The sequence below is a fragment of the Chrysemys picta genome, chromosome 6 (genome assembly GCF_011386835.1).
Source record: "Chrysemys picta bellii isolate R12L10 chromosome 6, ASM1138683v2, whole genome shotgun sequence".
Taxonomy (NCBI): Eukaryota; Metazoa; Chordata; order Testudines; family Emydidae; genus Chrysemys; species Chrysemys picta.
Window position 1 is genome coordinate 63,868,113 of NC_088796.1, and position 18,586 is coordinate 63,886,698.

General features: G+C 42.6%; 1 protein-coding gene across 2 annotated transcripts in view; it reads right to left on the reverse strand.

Annotated features, from left to right (window-relative positions):
• The window catches only part of SLCO4C1 (solute carrier organic anion transporter family member 4C1), a 100,567-nt gene that overhangs the window by 55,583 nt on the left and 26,398 nt on the right, over positions 1–18,586 (reverse strand). The gene's annotated exons all lie outside the window — the stretch shown is intronic.

Below are 18,586 nucleotides of genomic sequence, written 5' to 3' on the forward strand. Positions count from 1 at the left end.
TCTAGCGAATTGAAAGATAATCTCACTGGTATACCAATTGAATTATTTTATATATATGAACAGCAGATAGTGTCTGGCATTACTCAAGACCAATAATCAAGACAGTCCTTGACTCAGAGAGAGCTAATAATCTAGAAGACAGACCTAAGAGACACAAGATGTCCTCAGAGATCCAAAAGAACAAACTACTTAAGATACTTATGTTAAAAAAAATTGGCCTATTTTTCACTCCTCCTTTCCCCAACCTCCACCATCCATGTGTGACTGTCATGGAGAAGTAGGTTCTCATGGAAGACTAATGAAAAAAATGGGGCTTGAGACAGACTAGATCATTCCACACACAAAGGCAAGATAGGAGAAAACCACAATGACAGGAGTGGGCAAAGGACACAAAGGGATGTTGGTATCATTGTTGGATATAGTTATATTAACATCCAAAAAGTAAATTAAACACAAAAGAGAGGATACTAAAATCATTAAATTTAGATTTTTGGAAGGCACATTAGAGTGCACAATACTTATAGCTGTGCACAAGAGAGATAAATGAAAGACTGCAGATCATATGCGGTTTCCCATTACGTGCATATAAATTTTGGCCGAGAAAACTTAAACGGAACTTTTATTACACCATGAACTAGCATTTGGAGACAAATTCTTCCCTTTCGAAGATTCACATGCCTAAAGTTCCTAGCATCAGAATATTTCTATGTGAACAGGGCAAAGGAATGTATACCACATCTGTCCTTTGCTTTCTTTACTTTTGGGAGAACTGTCTATGTAGTCAGTTTAGCCCAAACCCAGCCAAACAGGGATATCTAAATGCAATTTTCTGTCTTAAGTACATTGTTTTGTTTGTCCTTTACAGATGCTGTTTTGTGGTCAATTCTTTAAAGAACATCATCATAAGCTGTGATCTTCATTACAGTAAGAACAATTTCCATTTGAATTTCCAGGATTCCAATAGCTTAAGCAATATATACATTTCACTATTTGGTAATGCACAATAATTGCCTCTAAATATATCCAATTAACTATTGCAATCAAAATATTTAATCTATCAATAAAACCTAAATTGATATTTATTAAAACATTTACAAAAGGGGAGCCAAGGTCCTGGGCTTTTTTAGGAAAATATTTGGATTACTCTGCTTATATCAAAAACTGTGTTTTTATTTGCAACCATCTGCCATACAATGACACACATTTTTTATTTATGGGATATTGCTAAAAAAATATATAGTTTTGTGCCAAGCACATCCTGAAAATTTACCCAAATGAACATCAAGATGTTCACCGTAGTTATTTGGTTTTAAATAAATTTACCCTCAAGTCACTTTTTTTTTAAAAATGGAACTATTTTACAGAAAATTTGCAGCTTTTTTAATATCTTAAGGCACATTAACCATTTTCATAGGTTACTAACTCCTACACTTATTTCACACAATGAGGCTTACATAATGTTTAGCAATTTGACACTAAATCTAATTGCATTTAGAAACTTGTCTTTAGGAGCAGGAATGTGCCATTCCTATTGAGGGAGAATGAAGACTGGGAAAAAGAGGGGTGTGATTGGGAGGAAAGCAGGGAGTCATTTTCACTAACATTTGGTTTTGTTTTTTTTCTTTTTGTAAAAAACTTAATGATTCTCAACATTGAGAGACCTAGAGAATGAAGCCCTCCCTTTCACACACAGCTTTGAGTAGGCAAAGCTAGTGCAAGCTTCTCCACAATGCTCAATCAATAGGATTCATCCCTTTTCTAGAAAGGCCATCATGAAGCTAAGAGGGTGTTCTTTCTCCTGCTTCTATGAATTTGTGATTTTTCTAATGACACTGCTGAGAAATGGAGAGGAGGCAGAAATGAGCGAAGGGGTTTAAAACCATGTAGTAGCAGTTTTGTTTACTTACTAAACTGATTTCACATAGGCCACTAAACAATCCAAAAATGAATTTTCACCCAGATCAGATTGGCAGGGACCTTCATGGGGGTTTACCTTTTTCTGCAGTATGGGACATGGCATAAATGGGCCACTTGCTGGTTTTAACTAGAGTAAATGGTGGATGCTCTGTATATTTTGTCCCAAGTAATTCTGTTGCTTCATAATATGAAAAAGCTATAGAATATTTAAGGCTATGGATAGATGTTCAACCAACCATGTTCAATCAAGTACTACTCTATATACTTTTTTTTCTAGTGCTTAGATGTAAAGCTCACATCTTTTAGGCTATGGATAGATGTTCAACCAACCACGTTCAACTAAGTACTACTCTATATACTTTTTTTCTAGTGCTTAGAAGTAAAGCTCACATCTTTAAACCCATGGCCTTCAGCTTCAAATGATTCCTTAGTAGGAAGCTGATGAAGCACAGTAGGACACAAAAAAGTCCATCAGCTGAGAGGATAAGTAGAGATCAGGAGATATTCAAACAGTGTGGATGGCTGGAAGGTACTTAATGTAAACAAAATCAATAAGTATTTTGCCACTATATGACAAGCTATTACTAGCAATTTTTTTAGTAGCCTTCATCCTTTAACAAACCTCACTGAATCACCTGCATAATTACAGAATGCATATATTATTGTATAATAATCAAGGATTGTATTTTAAATTGTGATTCTGAGCTCTTCATAGGACTGAGTTCTGCATGTAAGTTTCTTTTTCCATCTCCATCCTTGATAAGTAAAAATGCTGCAATCTAATGACATATGGTCTGTGTCATTGATTGTGAACTCACTAGGAACATATCTCCTTCACAGTCGGTTGGCTCTTCTGAACTTGCATGCCCCCAGGATGCTTTATCTTGACTGTTAGTCTTAGTGCTCCAGTTTTGTATCTTCAGAACCACAGGAGTAGACTACGTTATAATCATATTATTTACACCTTCATAGTTAAGGTTATCAGCATTTCTAATAGGAGTCATTTTTCAGGAATTTGTGACTCAACCATCAAAGTTTCACTCAGCTCGCTGGCAAGTATGTATGTACTAAAAATCTGCAAGAGGGTATGTGTGCTGGAAGTGCTTTTATATTTATTCAGTCAGGAATGTCACATGGCACTCCTTATCAGTAAATCACTGAGTTAACACACTCACACACCTTGAATAGTTAATGAGTACAGATTATAGATTATATTCTGAAGAGAGAATTTAAAATTGAGACTAAACCAAGATAAATTACTTATTTTAAGTAATCAGCCAACCTTTGTGAAAATCCTACAGCTAGTTTTATTTGCCAGTTTTTACTGCCTTTTCTCCATAAAATCTCTTTTTCTCCCTCATAATTCAAAAGCAGCACCATCATCACTGCACTACACCTACATCTTGAAGAGACTCTTGAGATTACAGTGCTGCCCCATGGAATAGTTCAATATACGCTTTCTTTATGTTTAAACCCATGATATCCCCTTGGAAGGTCATCCAGAGTTCTAAATTGCTTACAGATGCAAAATGCAATGTCTGATAACAGAGCTATCATAACATTTCATTACAAAACTAAACAAAAAATGAAAAAAAAACAATTAAGACTACAGAGCACCTGCCACAATATGTTCCAAGTAATTTCTTATATATAAAATACTGATTAGAAAGAAGAGTTGAAATCATCCCTCCTCAGTCCCATCTTTTATTTGGTAGATTTGTTACGTTTTTCTTTTTACACATCTGTGAATTTAGTGCTTTTGAAAGGTATTTATAATATAGAGCACAGAAATTTGAAGTCCCACAGCCATAGAAAAGATACACCACTCCAAAGTATCCCAGCTGTAAACTGCAGCTAACATGGTATCTGGGGTAAGAAAAGGTCAGGGGCAAGAGAATAGTTCATTCTCTATTCCCCTTCAGTTCCTGGTGTCCTTTTTGAGTATTCTAAAAAGGTAATCAATTGATGCTAGTTTTGGAAGTAGTTTTTGGAATGAAGACATTTGTCCACTAAGAAGAGATCTGAGAAATTTGACTTAAGCCACATACAATATTAATATTAATTAAATACTATTTTAAATAATTGGCCATGCTGAAGATGGGTAACTTAGTTCATTTGAATTTATACTCTTTGATTCAACATGCACATATTTAATAACAAAGACAAGAAAAGCCATCCTAGAATTTCCTAGTTTCAATTATAAGCATTTTAAAGCAGTGGTTCTCAAACTAAGGCCGCTGCTTGTTTAGGGAAAGCCCCTGGCAGGCCGGGCTGGTTTGTTTACCTGCCGTGTCCACAGGTTTGGCCAATCGCAGCTCCCAGTGGCCGCGGACCGGGAGGCGTACTGGCGCCGCTTCCTGCAGCCCCCATTGGCCTGGAGTGGCAAACCGCAGCCACTGGGAGCTGCGATCGGCTGAACCTGCGGACGTGGCAGGTAAACAAACCAGCCCAGGCTGCCAGGGGCTTTCCCTGAACAAGCAGCGGCCCGAGTTTGAGAACCACTGTTCTGAAGTACTTATATTGCCCTTATCACCACAGTGTCTGAGTATCTCAATTTTTTTTAAGTTTAGCTATCATCACAACACTCCTATGAAGTAGGGGAGCATTATTGTCCATTTTACAGATGGAGAACTAATGCACAGAGAGGCTAACTGACTTGCCCATGGTCACAGAGGAAGTCTGTGGCAGAGCTGGAACATGACCCCTCATCTCCCATGGTCCTAGCTAGTACCCTCACCATTGAACACCTCCATCACACTAAGTACACACATAATTAATTGGGAAGGGTAGAGATTGGGAAGATTGGCATCAATGATTGTTTTTAAACTAACTGACCAGAACAGACCTTTAAATACATTATATCTAAAATTCCAATATTTTAAATTTCTCAGATGACAAAGGAGACATCTGACATGGAGTTTTAGAAGGATATTTAATCCTGTATTTAAATTTATGTATAGTTTATATTGCAATGTTTACATTAAGCAGGGAATGACATGATGCAAATCACTGGAATCTATTTAACTGTAAAATAAAACAACTTACAATAAGAAGACAGGCCACTAGAGGGAGGTCCTAACTTAGTCTATCAATACCTGTAACACTGTTCCAGGTACTTCGGCTCTATCCCCCACACTCCCCACTCCCCCTTTTTTTTTTTTTTGGCATGCTTCAGACCCAGGTAACTTTAACCCGCTATTCCAATAAAAAAGCAATTACCCTAGACCATTTTAAAGTTTACTTGTTTGAAAACTTCTAAACAAGGTCACAGATTCTGGATTTTATCTAGAAATTCTTTTCTTGTGCTATTTATAGAAAGCTGAAATTTATAATTTTTGTTTCACTTTGAGTTAAGAAATTGTTTTAATCCATTTCCATATACAATATGTAGGTATGAAGGACAGAATATCCAATGGATCGTATTAGCTTTATATTCTCTCACACACACACACACACACACACACACACACTCCCTCTGCAAGGAGCACTCAAACTTCTGATTGTCTAATATCAACTCTGAGGTAGTTTGCAAACTTAGCAACAGGAGTTTTAGCCTGGGTGTTGGATTCTTGTTTTAGCTACTTTTCTAAATAGATTGTTTCCTGATTCCTAGAATTCCACTTAAACTGTATCAAGTGTTTACTTAAGCAAAGTATATTATGTATTTTATTTCTCTTTAGCTTTATATCAGTAGTATAAACATTATTGCTATTGCAAAAGAAAGCATAAGAATTATTGATAAGCCAATTAGAGGAGCTGTGTTTTGCTACGGTAACAACATATTACCTTAAAAAGTCCTCTAATGTGTTCTGCAGTTGGCTGAAATATGCCCAGATTTAATTTCAGTGTGAAGATTAATTCAGCATACAAATGCAAATATGATATACAGATATTTAAAGAAATAAATCAAAAATTTGCTGTAAGTATTAGAAGCCTTTTTAAATAAATAAATCCTCACATTGTCTGGGGATATAAGTTTGAAGAAGTGTCTCATGGGGCTTGTATATCTCTCAGATCCAAAATTCACTGAAATTGATGGAAATACACTCAGCCCCAATGAGCTTTGCATCAGGTCTTCAGCAAAGGAAACTGAAGAAGTCCAACAAATGTTCCACCACCAACCAGGAGGAGGAGAAGTGTTTTATTAGAACAGTGGATCTCCAGCTTTCTGAGATTAAAGAGCTGTCTTTCATTTTTTAAATAAGATAAAATTGAAATTCACCACAAAATACTCTCATACAGGGAAAAATCCAAACACTTTTTGGACCCTTTGTCCCAAACAACAGATCTTCACATACTCAGCAAGTGCCAAAGAGCCCAATTTCAGGAAGGCTGCATAAGCACGCTTCCTTTATTGCAAACCATGGGATTTGAGATAAAGTGAATATTCTCAGGGATCCAAGCAGTATTAACAATGATGTTTCTCATTTTGCAGCATCTTTGATTTTAGATGCCCCCATGCTTTTACATTTGTGCAAAGTCTCATTACATAGAATATATATAATTTTTTACTTGAAAATACAGGTAGTCCTCGACTTTACAACGTTTAACTTATGACGAACGGCACTTATGACATTTCTGAATTGACACTCTGATTCAACTTAGGACAATTGGTTTAGACTTTATGATGCTTGGTCCCACAATGAAGTGGATTACGGTTACGAGTTATGATGTTTCGACTTACGATGCAATTTTCAGGAACCAATTGTGTCGTAAGTCCGAGGACTGCCTGTAAAACATATTATGTTTGTGGCCATGGCCATTATTACTAGCCACTTAAGATTAACACATACACACACACTTCAAGTCAGCTTATACACTGCACTACCATCAAGATCAGAATTTGAACTGATCATCAATCTTTTGACTCTGCTAGCCTAAAGAAGTAGGAAGAATCCCAGACGTGATATTATCAGCCCACCTGACAGAATGTTTTGTTGCTACCAGGGTATCCCTTCTGGCTAATTTAGAGTAGGTAAAAACAATTTCCAGTTCCTGAAAGGGAGTTTGTTCCTAATTTTGGCTGGAAGATAGCAATAAAACATAAGCTTACAGCAAGAGAAAGGAATGCTTTTAATGGAAGTCTGGTGATGTGATCCTGTATCAGATTGGGGAGGAAAGAGTTTAAATGAACTCCATTTACCTGCCCCCTAAAATTCCAGAAGAACTCCCAGTGATGTTATTTTCTTAGTGTTAGAGGTAGGGAGGAAAGAGGCCTAGTTGTCTGTAGGGGTACTTTATTTTAGGAGTTTGTCAGCATTTGATTATTTACATAAAATGGTGAATTATATATCAAATTCAGAAGTTGGGAAGCACCAACAGACTGGTGTGATATGTTCATGGTGGCAGATTTCAGTTCTGGGGCAAAAAGTCAGTACTTGGTCCTGCTAGTGAAGGCAGGGGGCTGGACTCAATGACCTTTCAGGGTCCCTTCCAGTTCTATGAGATAGGTATATCTCCATATATATTATATTATATTATTTAGCATGACTTGGAAAGAACAGAAAATTTGTTTGATTTTTTGTTTCAGACATCTGCTTCCTCCTGTGCTGCAGCAGGTAGACTAGGCTATTAGATGGTCAGAAGAATTTGTGGTTCAGGTTTCATAATCCAATAATTTTTAAATTGAGACACCTTGTGCAGAACATGGGAGAAAGTGTGTCTGTGTTGGGGAGTGTCACATTTTTGGAATCTTCAGGGAATCAGCCGGGGGATTTGCTCAGAGGATGAATAATACACTGGTGGGAGGGAATGGGGAAGAGATTTTCCCAGAATATTCCATGTTGGCCTAACTTTGCTCCCATTAAAGTCAATAGGCATTTTCCCATTGATTTTAATACTAACAAAATTAGGTCAATGCTAAATGCTTCTGGAAATACCACCCTGTATATACCACACAACAATTTGCATTTCTACTGTGAGATACTGTGTTAATAGCGCTGTTTTGCAAGTCAAAATAACCACAGATGGAGAAACTAAGGGCTTTCTCTTCCAAGGTATTCTGGGCACCAGCTGCTCCATTCTCTTTATTTGGAGTTGCTAGTACTCATCATTTGGGGGGGGGGGGGGGTAGGGAAAAATGGAGACCCAAATTATGTGCACAAGATCAGTGAAAGACTGGGACCAAGCTGGAAATAGAGTCCAAATCTTCCAACTCTTTTGCTTTAAACATTAGATGACAATGTTTCCTGTTACTAAGCCCAAAATAACATCTTCCCAAGGTGTTACAGGATTGCAGTCATTAAAAATACCATTTGTAAAGTGCATATTTGAACAGCCTATGAGACCACTGTAAACATGGACTATTCCTTCTTCCCTCCCCAACTCCTTGTGGTAAAGAAAAATGGGATTGTATTTGCTTTTTCCAGAACCACTAAGAATAAGAAGCTTCACTTTTAATAAGAACTGACAGATGGAGAAAGGAATGAGAGTTAAGACCCTATTTGGATCTCAGGGCACATCTTCACTACCCGCCGGATCGGCGGGTAGCAATCGATCTATTGGGGATCGACTTATCGCGTCTAGTGAAGACGCGATAAAATCGATCCCTGATCACTCTGCCGTCGACTCCGGAAATCCAACGCGGCAAGAGGCGGAAGCGGAGTCGACGGCGGAAGCAGAGTCGACGGCAGAAGCGGTAGCGGTCAACTCGCTGCCGTCCTCACAGCCAGGTAAGTCGACCTAAAATACGCAACTTCTGCTACACTATTCACGTAGCTGAAGTTGCTTATCTTAGGTCCAACCCCCTCCCCCATAGTGTAGACCTAGCCTCACACTCTGCATATACAATTTCAATGCATTTGAAAATAGAATTGAGAGTCTCATTTACACAAGTAGCTTCAGGTGATTTGGTTGGGTTGTTTTTTTGTCAGCTATTAGATATGCACCATATTACATTACATTTTAGTAACCTCTGCTTTACAAGATTTTATATAAGAATCCTATTTTCTTATAAGAACATAAGAATACTGGGTCAGACCAATGGTCCATCTAGCCCAGTGTCCTGTCTTCTGACAATGGCCACTGCCAGATGCTTCAGAGGGAGTGAACAAAACAGGGCAATTACTTAGGGTATGTCTACACTATGAAATTAGATCAATTTTATAGAAGTCAATTTTTAGAAATAAATTTTATACAGTCGATTGTGTACGTCCCCACTAAGCGCATTAAGTCGGCGGAGTGCATCCTCACGACCATGGCTAGCATCAACTCACAGAGCGGTGCACTGTGGGAAGCTATTCCACAGTTCCCGCAGTCTCCACTGCCCATTGGAATTCTGGGTTAAACTCCCAGTGCCTGATGGGGCAAAAACATTGTCGCAGGTGGTTTTGGGTACATGTTGTCAGTCTCCCCTCCCTCCCTCCCTGAAAGCAATTGCAGACAATCATTTTGCACCTTTTTCCTGGGTTTCCCATGCAGACACCATAGCACAGCAAGCATGGAGCCCGCTCAGCTCACCGCTGCTGTTACGAGCATTGTAAACACCTCGCGCATTATACTGCAGTATGTGCAGAACCTGGCAAAGAGACGGCAGCACGAGGACGATTGTGAGGAGGACATGGACACAGACATTCCTGAAAGCACGGGTGTGGCAGTTGGGACATCATGGAGGCAGTGGGTCTGGTTGATACAGTAGATCACCGATTCTGGGTCCGGCAAACAAGCACAGACTGGTGGGACCACTTAGTGTTATAGGTATGGGATGATTCCCAGTGGCTGCGAAACTTTCGCATGTGTAAGGCCACTTTCCTGGAACTCTGAGTTGCTTTCCCCTGCCCTGAAGTGCAGAAATACCAAGATGAGAGCTGCCCTGACAGTTGAGAAGCGAGTGGTGATAGCCCTGTGGAAGCTTGCAATGCCTGACTGCTACCGGTCAGTCGGGAATTAATTTGGAGTGGGCAAAACTACTGTGGGGACTGCTGTGATTCAAGTAGCCAATGCATTCACTGATGTTCTATTATCAAGGGTAGTGACTATGGGAAATGTGCAGGTCATAGTGGATGGCTTTGCTGCAATGGGACTCCCTAACTGTGGTGCGGCGATAGACGGAACGCACATCCCTATCATGGCACCGGACCACCTTGCCAACCAGTACATAAACCTCAAGGGGTACTTCTCAATGGTACTGCAAGCACTGGTGGATCACAAGGGACGTTTCACCGACATCAACATGGGATAGCCGGGAAAGGTGCATGACACTCGCATATTTAGGAACTCTGGGCTGTTTGAGCAGCTGCAAGAAGGGACTTACTTCCCAGACCAGAAAACTTACTGTTGGGGATGTTGAAATGCCAATAGTTATCCTTGGAGACCCAGTCTACCCCTTGCTCCCATGGCTCATGAAGCCATACACAGGCATCCTGGACAGTAGCTGGAAGCAGCGTCCAGTACGTCCCTCAGCCCACGCCACTTCCAGCAACTCCCATTGGCCTTGAGCAGCAAAGCGCGGCCAGTGGGAGCCGCGATCGGCCGAACCTGCGGACGGGGCAGGTAAACAAACCGCCTGGCCCACCAGGGGCTTTCCCTACACAAGCGGCATCCCAAGTTTGGGAAACACCATTAGATATTCAATTCAATAATTCCATAGAACTTAAATCATCAAATTTTGGTGTAGACCTATTAATAAGCCGACCCCCGCTCTCTGATGCTTCTCTTTTTTACCAAAAATATTTGGCTTATGAACAAGTATATACGGTACATTATGGTGGCTATTACCAAGTGGTTCAGTTATATTTATCTCTTGGACCAGATCTTGTGTATCACTTAGGACTAAACTAAGAATTGCCTCTCCCATAGTGGGTTCTAGGACTAGCTGCTCCAAGAAGCAATTAATGGTGTCTAGAAATTTTACCTCAGAACAGGAGGCAGAGATGACTTATACCACTCAATATGGGGATAGTTGAAGGGTCAAGTAGTGACTCCTCTTTCATCTGGAGAACTACCTCTCAAAACTCCCGTTACAATTTCTCTAGCATCATTCAAAATTTCTCTGTTCTTTATTTTGGGATAGGGAGCATAGTATGGGTTTACTTCATGAGGCAGCATTAGGTATATTTATTAGTAGGTATATCAAACACATACGATTTGGAAATGCATACAATATAGTATTCTGACACATGCAAGCAACTAAAAAAAAGAAATACATTCTATACTTATTTGAACATGTAAGTTTAGTTCATTGTAAATACATCAGCATGACTAGTATTTTGAAAGCACAAGGGTAGGAAATTCTAGTTTCCCCACTGTTAGTGTATGTTGTGGTCTGGATTGGACTAAGAATATAAGTAAGAATGGATATTGCCTGTTCAAGGGTGAGAGATGTGTCAGACATAACATCTTATGGATGTGGGTGTTTAGACACACAGCTACATTCTTTCTGGTTGGTTTCAAAGCTAAGAAATGTTTAAAAAAGTATATCTTATATATAAGATAATAGGTTATATGCTTAGTTTTTGTCTGACCATCTTTAATGCTCCCTTAATTTTTTGCACTGCCATCTCTTCATTGTTTAGTCTTCACTTTTCCATTCCTTTCCTATGCCAGTTTCTCAGGAAAGTTACAGTCACAAAAATCAGTAGCTCTGGAAGAAACATGTAGAGATTTCACTCGGGTCACTTAAGGGTTTTTTAAAAGGTCTCCATTTTTTTTTAAAGGGTCTTTTTTAAAAGGGATCCATCTTCACAGTTGGTATATTCTCCCATTTTCTTATAGACTAGAGTCAGCAGATCTACTTTGAAATAATTTTGAACCTAACCACTGGATATAGTCACACAAATACATGTTCTGCAAATAAAAATGCGGGTGGATTCTAAACAAAATTCTTTTGATAATTTGGGTTTTGTATTTACTTCTCTGAATTAGAAAACCCATGAAAAGATTACTATTTTTAAAATTTTATTAAAATTAAAACTAATTAAAATTTTGCATAATGCTGCATACTCTAACTTCAATGCTTTCCTGACTACATTTCCTCATTAACCCTTACTGTGAAATGAAACACTGAGCAGGTGAAAGGCTTTCATGGAGATGGAGTAACCTCCAAATGCATATATATCATTTCAAAACTAATTATATTTCTTCACTCTCTGAAAGCCCACCAGAACTGGGCAAGTACCAGGGAAAGTTATTCATTAACAGTTCGATTTGGCATGTTCACACACCTTTTTTGTATAAGGCTTCACATGACTGCATCCTTCACAGCTAGGGCCACACAAAATCCCTGCCTCTGTGTCAATTCAATAAATCAAAAACAGATTTACACAACACCTGTATGCACTGTAGGAACTGGAATGGTTAAAGGTCCCAAAAATTGAGCACCTCTTCTCTTATCTCCCCACAACATGTGCAGAATCTGGGGAGGACTTTCTGAGATGGGGGAAAGAGTTATTTGACAACTATTGCAGCGTAACAAGAAAATTGACCTTAAGAAGGAAGAGGGTAGGCATAGAGATAAGAAAGGTCAATTGTTCTCCTCTCAGAATCTGGTGTAGAAGCTTCCTCTCCTGAACCCCATAATAGGCTCATTTTTAAAAAATACCCATTACTGGCTTATTAGAATATTTTTCTCTCACTATATAGCTCTTTTACAATAAACTGGAGTTTCAGTTCAAAAGCAGAATTCACTGACTTCAAATAATTGACCAGAATTGACCAAATTACCTCACCCCTATCATCACTAAGAAAAGTAAAAGCTGGCATATAGTGAAAGCCATTCAAATACACAGAGACCAATGACCACAGAGACCAATGTTCACAAAAGCTTTCAAGCAGATCTCATTGAACACAAAGTTTACTAATCAAACTTCCTCATGGCAGCTAAATGCCATCCCCCAGAGAGAACAGGTACCTTCAGCCATTCAAATACATTCCCACAGAGACCAATGTTCACAAAAGCTTTCAAGCAGATCTCATTGAACACAAAGTTTACTAATCATAAACTTCCTCATGGCAGCTAAATGCCATCCCCCAGAGAGAACAGGTACCTTTAACTGCAAGTACTAACTCATGTAGTACTGAGAACATATTTTACTGTAGTATAACAAGAGCTCCCTGGGGTTAAAATAACTCACCACAAATGGGTGTGGGAACGGATTCAGTAAAAATCTGAGGTCCTAACCTCATCCTCCAAATCCAGGGATAGTGCAAATACAATTCATTACCCAAAAACTTCATTAACATAGAGTTAAAGTTGACAGTCGGTGCCTTGTATCCTTTGGAATCTCAAATGTACCTGTATTCAATTTTCTGAAAACTAAGAAATAGAGCTAAGGTAATGTTCATTCTACATCCCCAGAAAATCTTAACTCTGACTTCTCTGAGTGAAGCCCTGATCCCATGAGAGACATCTGTACCCTCAAGGAATTGGAGGGCAGTGTGAAAATTGTACAAGAGTGCCTACACACATCCACTACTCTTAGGCCTTGTCTTTACTAGAATAAAGGTAGAATTGACATCAGCCATAGCAAACAGGATTTAGCTACGCACAACCTACACACAACCACTTTATCTACAGTAGACAGGCCAAAGAGTTGCTAGATACTAACACAGGGGTGGGCAAACTATGGCCCGCGGGCCAGATCCAAAGCCCTGAGCCCCCAGGCATTGCCCTTGCCTCCAGGCACCACCCGCCACAGCTCCCATTGCCCAGGAATGGGGAACCGCGGCCAGTGGGAGCTTCGGGGGAGGTACCTGGAAGCGCGGCAAGGGCAGTGTACGCAGAGCCCTCCACAAGGGGCCGCAGCACTTCCTAGAGCAGTGCAGGGCCGGGGACAGGGCAGGCGTGCAGGGAGTCTGCCCTGGCCCCGGTGCGCACTGCTGCCACCCCAGAGCCTCTTGAGGTAAGCGGGGCTGCAGCCCGAACCCCTCCTATACCCTGCCCCCCAACTCCCTGCCCTAAGCCCCTGCCTGCACCTCACACCCCAACTCCCAGTCCTGAGCCCCTTGTACACCCCCACACCCCTGCCCTGAGCTCCCTGCTGCATCCTGCACCCCTCTGCACCCCAACCCCCTGCCTTGAGCCCCCTCCCACAGTCCTCACTCCTCCTGCACCCCAACCCCCTGCCCCGAGCCCCCTCCTGCACTCCACACCCCTCCTGCACCCCAACTCCCTGCCCTGAGCCCCCTCCTGCACCCCACACCCCTCCTGCACCCCAACCCCCTTCCCTGAGCCCCCTCGTACACCCCACACCCCTCCTCTGCCCCAATCCCTTGCCCTGAGCCCCTTCCTGCACACCGCACCCCCTCCCACACCCCAACCCTCTGCCCAGCCCTGCATACTATTTCCCCACCCAGATGTGGCCCTTGGCCCAAAAAGTTTGCCCACCCCTGTACTAACATCTATTCACATCCATGTCCTAAGAATTTCCTCTGGGGTGTCACCTTCTGTTAGCCCCAACTTAGCCTTCGTTGCACAGCGATGTGTGGCACCACACTAATAGAACTCATCAGGGCAGTGGTTCAACCCAGCAGATAGAGGGTACATAGCACTGTGTGTATGCTGGTGCAGAGGAGTTCTGAAGGACACTGAGATTATGCAAATGTTAGGAGAGGATGAAACGTGTATTTTCCCATCTTCCTGACATACCTAGTGGAATGTCTGGCTGCTATTTCCAGAGGCTTTCTAGCAGGCTTAAAACTCCACAGGCATTTTGAAAAGCCTTTCATACTTCTGGATTTTGGAGTCAAGAAGGCCACTGTGATCATTTACTTGGAGCTCCTGCCTGTCATAGCCCAGAGAGATCTCTAAATCTTCTATTTAAAGCTGCATGTCTCATCAGATGACATTGCAAGCTCTAGCATCTTGCTGCAGCTAACCCCATGATCAATGTAGCTTCTCCTGATACAGACAGGGTCAATAAGCATGTATGAAGCAGAAACATGGTGTAGCATTTTGCTTGTCACACCACAGAAGATGGTAGATTTTGTTACTGATAAATCAAGATTGATTTTGCCCCAGCCTACTATTAATTGCAGTTGGGGAGGTACACCAAGGGTAAATGCATTTGACATTTTGGAAGGATACAAAGCACGGTCAGCAAACTTTAACTCTATTAATAGAGTCAAGTATCAGAGGGGTAGCCGTGTTAGTCTGGATCTGTAAAAAGCGACAAAGAATCCTGTGGCACCTTACAGACTAACAGACGTATTGGAGCGTATTCACCCACAAAAACTTATGCTCCAATATGTCTGTTAGTCTATAAGGTGCCACAGGACTCTTTGTCTCTATTAATGGAGTTCGGTATAGTGAATTTCCCTTTTCTTTTTGCTTTATTTTTTGTTTTTTAGGATATGGTGGTAGTGATTGAGCATGATTGAGGGAATATTCTTGTGAAGATCCCAATGCCACTCTATTATGACCTTTGCCCTCCTCCTGACCCTTGATAACCCCAGTAGGGCTGCAGCAGCCATGGGGAAAAAAAAGAGGTAAAGTGATAACAGGAGTGCTCCTCACAATCAGCTTGAGGCACCCAGGGGCAGGACAGGGAAACCTTAGGGCATGTCTACACTGGGAAAGTTACAGCGCCAGCAGTTAGAGTGCTGCTCAGAGAGCGCCAAAAGAAACCCGCTGTTGTGTGTTCACACTGCGCAATAGCATGTTCACACTTGCGGCGCTATTCAGAGTGGTGCACTCTGGGCAGCTATCCCATAGAGCACCTCTTTCTCTTTTGCCAGTAAAACTTGTGGGAAGACGGAAGGGGTCGTGGGGCATCCTGGGTCCTGTCCCAATGCCCTGTGATGCATTGCTTTGCATCCCAACAATCCCTGTGCTTCCATCTGCATTTGGCGCCATCTTTCAATGATTTGTGTACTGTGTGCCCTGCCCTGCCTCTTTCTGGCTACAGCAAGGAATGGTTTAAATACAGGCTGAGCAAGTGCAGAATGACTGTGACGTATGCATTCAGCTGTTTAAAAGCCTGCTAGCGATGCCTGTATGGGAAGCTGGACGTATATTCCTATGCTTATAGCCGCGTGCTGTACGCTCCATAATATTTGTGAAGGGAAGGGTGAAATCTTCACTCAGGGCTGGACCACAGAGGCTCGGCGCCTGGAGGCTAAGTTTGAACAGCCGGAGACCAGGGCTATTAGAGAGGCACAGTGCAGGGCCAGAAGGATCAGGGATGCTTTAAGGCAACAATTTCAAGCTGAAAGCCAGTAATATTTGTTGCTATGCTTGTGATTGCAGTGCTTGTAATGCTAGGAGGTGATTGGTGCACATGATGCAAGAAGGGGCCTTAACATAATTATATGTTGCTTTGCAGTGTTCCTTTTGCTTTCACTTAATAGAATAAAGATTGCTTTCAAAGAAACAATTTTTTTATTGAAAGACAACCACCAGAGAAGAGAGTCAAACAAAAAAATTCATCAGCAGAGAGGGGAATGGGGGAATGGAAGGTCTCAAGAGGAGGAGGGGTCCCAGGATGGCTACAGGTTTGTGTATGTCCAGGGATCATACCCAATCTTCTCCTCTGGAGTACGATGCAGCGGATGCTATACTTCAGCAGGGCCAAACTGCAGATGGATGGGTGTTGAGTGCAGTGGGTATTGGGAGTCCACAGTGCTGGAATGTGAGGACGGAGGAGTGGAATGCTGCGGGTAGAGAGTGGAGCCAAGAGGCTGATAAGAGTGTATTGGCGATGGGGGAGGAGCGCATGGGAAAGAGTTTTGCGACAGTGGCTTCAGGGGAGGGCGGACGCAGAGCTGCTCGGTTTGAAGAGCTAGTATTGCCTGGAGAGTGTCCGCTTGGCACTCCATAACTATTAAAAGCCACTCCATGGCTTCTTTCTGGTGTGCCGTGTTCTCCTTTCGTTCCCTCTTCTCACTGTCCCGCCACTGCTTCAATTCCTTTTTCTCAGCGGCGGGGTGCATCATAACCTCACGCATAAAGTCCTCCTTAGTTCTTCTTGGACGCTTTCTAATTCTTCGAAACTGTTCTGCCACCGATAACAAGGAGGGAGGCTGTGCTTCCAAGGTCATCTCTTTGAAGTTTAAGTGCAACATTTTACAGAAGCAGTATTGTTTGCAACACAGACAACATTGTTTCAATGCTTTAAAACACAGCCAGTACTCACACACCTGTCACTAACTGGCTGAATAAGCCACAAGACCCCCAAAATGGTGCGTAGCCACAGGGGCAGGGTAAATCATTCTTTCCGGACCCTGCTGTACACTGGGCATGTGGCTCTTGGGCACTTGGGGAGAGCCAGCACTGTAGGGGGTGCCTGATAATCATTCCTATCCCCACACTTTCCACAGGTGGTGATCATTATGGAAGAGATCTCGCTGCTGAGGGTGAGCAGGGAATCAAGGGAGGGTCTTCTCCAAGCCTGCAGCTTCCACCCTGGCCCCTATGCAGCTAGTCTGTGTGCAGCTATGGTCTTGCCCCCTCTCCCCCCATGACAGCACAGTGGCGTAGGAAAGTTACCGTTAATGGGGCAAGAAACAAAGCAGCTCTGCTGAGGAACCTGCGGGAGCGGATTTCCCTGTATTTCCACAAGAGTTTCCTGGAGATCTCTGAGGGAGATTCACATGAAGTGAGGGAGTGTATGAACAGCCTGTTCTGCCGCTCAAACTAGGCATGAGGTGAGAGACAAGCCTGCTTTCTACAATCCTGCTGCCCCCAACAACTCGCTTCAGCAATTCCCAAAAATCAGATCCACTTACCAGGGGCCTCCTCTCCTGTTTGTGCTTTGCCAAGATCCAATTGCTGTGACTGGTTAGGCTCCACTGGGGTAGAAAAGAGCTCCTGGCTGCATGCATCTCTGGCCTCCGAGTCATCCTCTGCCTCTGGTTTCCCCTCCCCCTCTTCATCCAAGATTGCCTCCTCCTGGCTCGGTGCACTCTCGACTGGCAATGAAGCCAACAAAGTATCCACAGGGGACTTCACAGTGGAGGTGGGTTCACCACCAAGTATCGCATCCAGCTCTTTGTAGAACCGGCAGCTCGTGGATGCAGCACCGGAGTGGTGGTTTGCTGCCCATGCCTTGTGGTAGGCATTCCGCAGCTCCTTCACTTTGACCCTGCACTGCAATGTGTCCCGGTCGTGGCCCTTTTCTATCATGCATCTAGAAATCTGTCCATAGGTATCATAATTCTGATGGCTGGAGTGCAGCTGTGACTGCACTGCCTCCTCTCCCCAAATGCCGATGAGGTCCAGCAGCTCGACATTGCTCCAAGCAGGGGATCACCTGGTGCGTGGAACAAGCATGGCCACCTGGAAAGATGCATTGAGACCACTGCATGCATCACTGAGCAAACAGTAAGGGAACTTTCAAATCTGCAAAGGAATGTACGGGGTAGGGGTGACGGTTGGTCAACTGAGGGCAGAGCAGTAGAGTTCGAACCGATGGCCAGAGAGGTGAGAACAGGTATTGTGGGACACCTCCTGGAGGCCAATCGCAGTGCTGTAATCACCATGGTGTCTACACTGGCACTGCAGCACTGTAGCCACGGCGCAGAAAACTCTACGCCTATTGTCGAGGTGGGTTTTTTTAGAGCGCTACATCTGTGCAGTTTCTGCGCACTAAGTGGCTTGGTAATGCGTACACCTCAGGAGTTACAGCACTCAAAGCTACTTTACTGGGCACAAACTTGCCAGTTGTGGTGTTTAGATGCTGCTTGTAATTATTAGAACTGGGAGCACTGGCTGTTGGGAGTCTGAAAGGACAGGAAA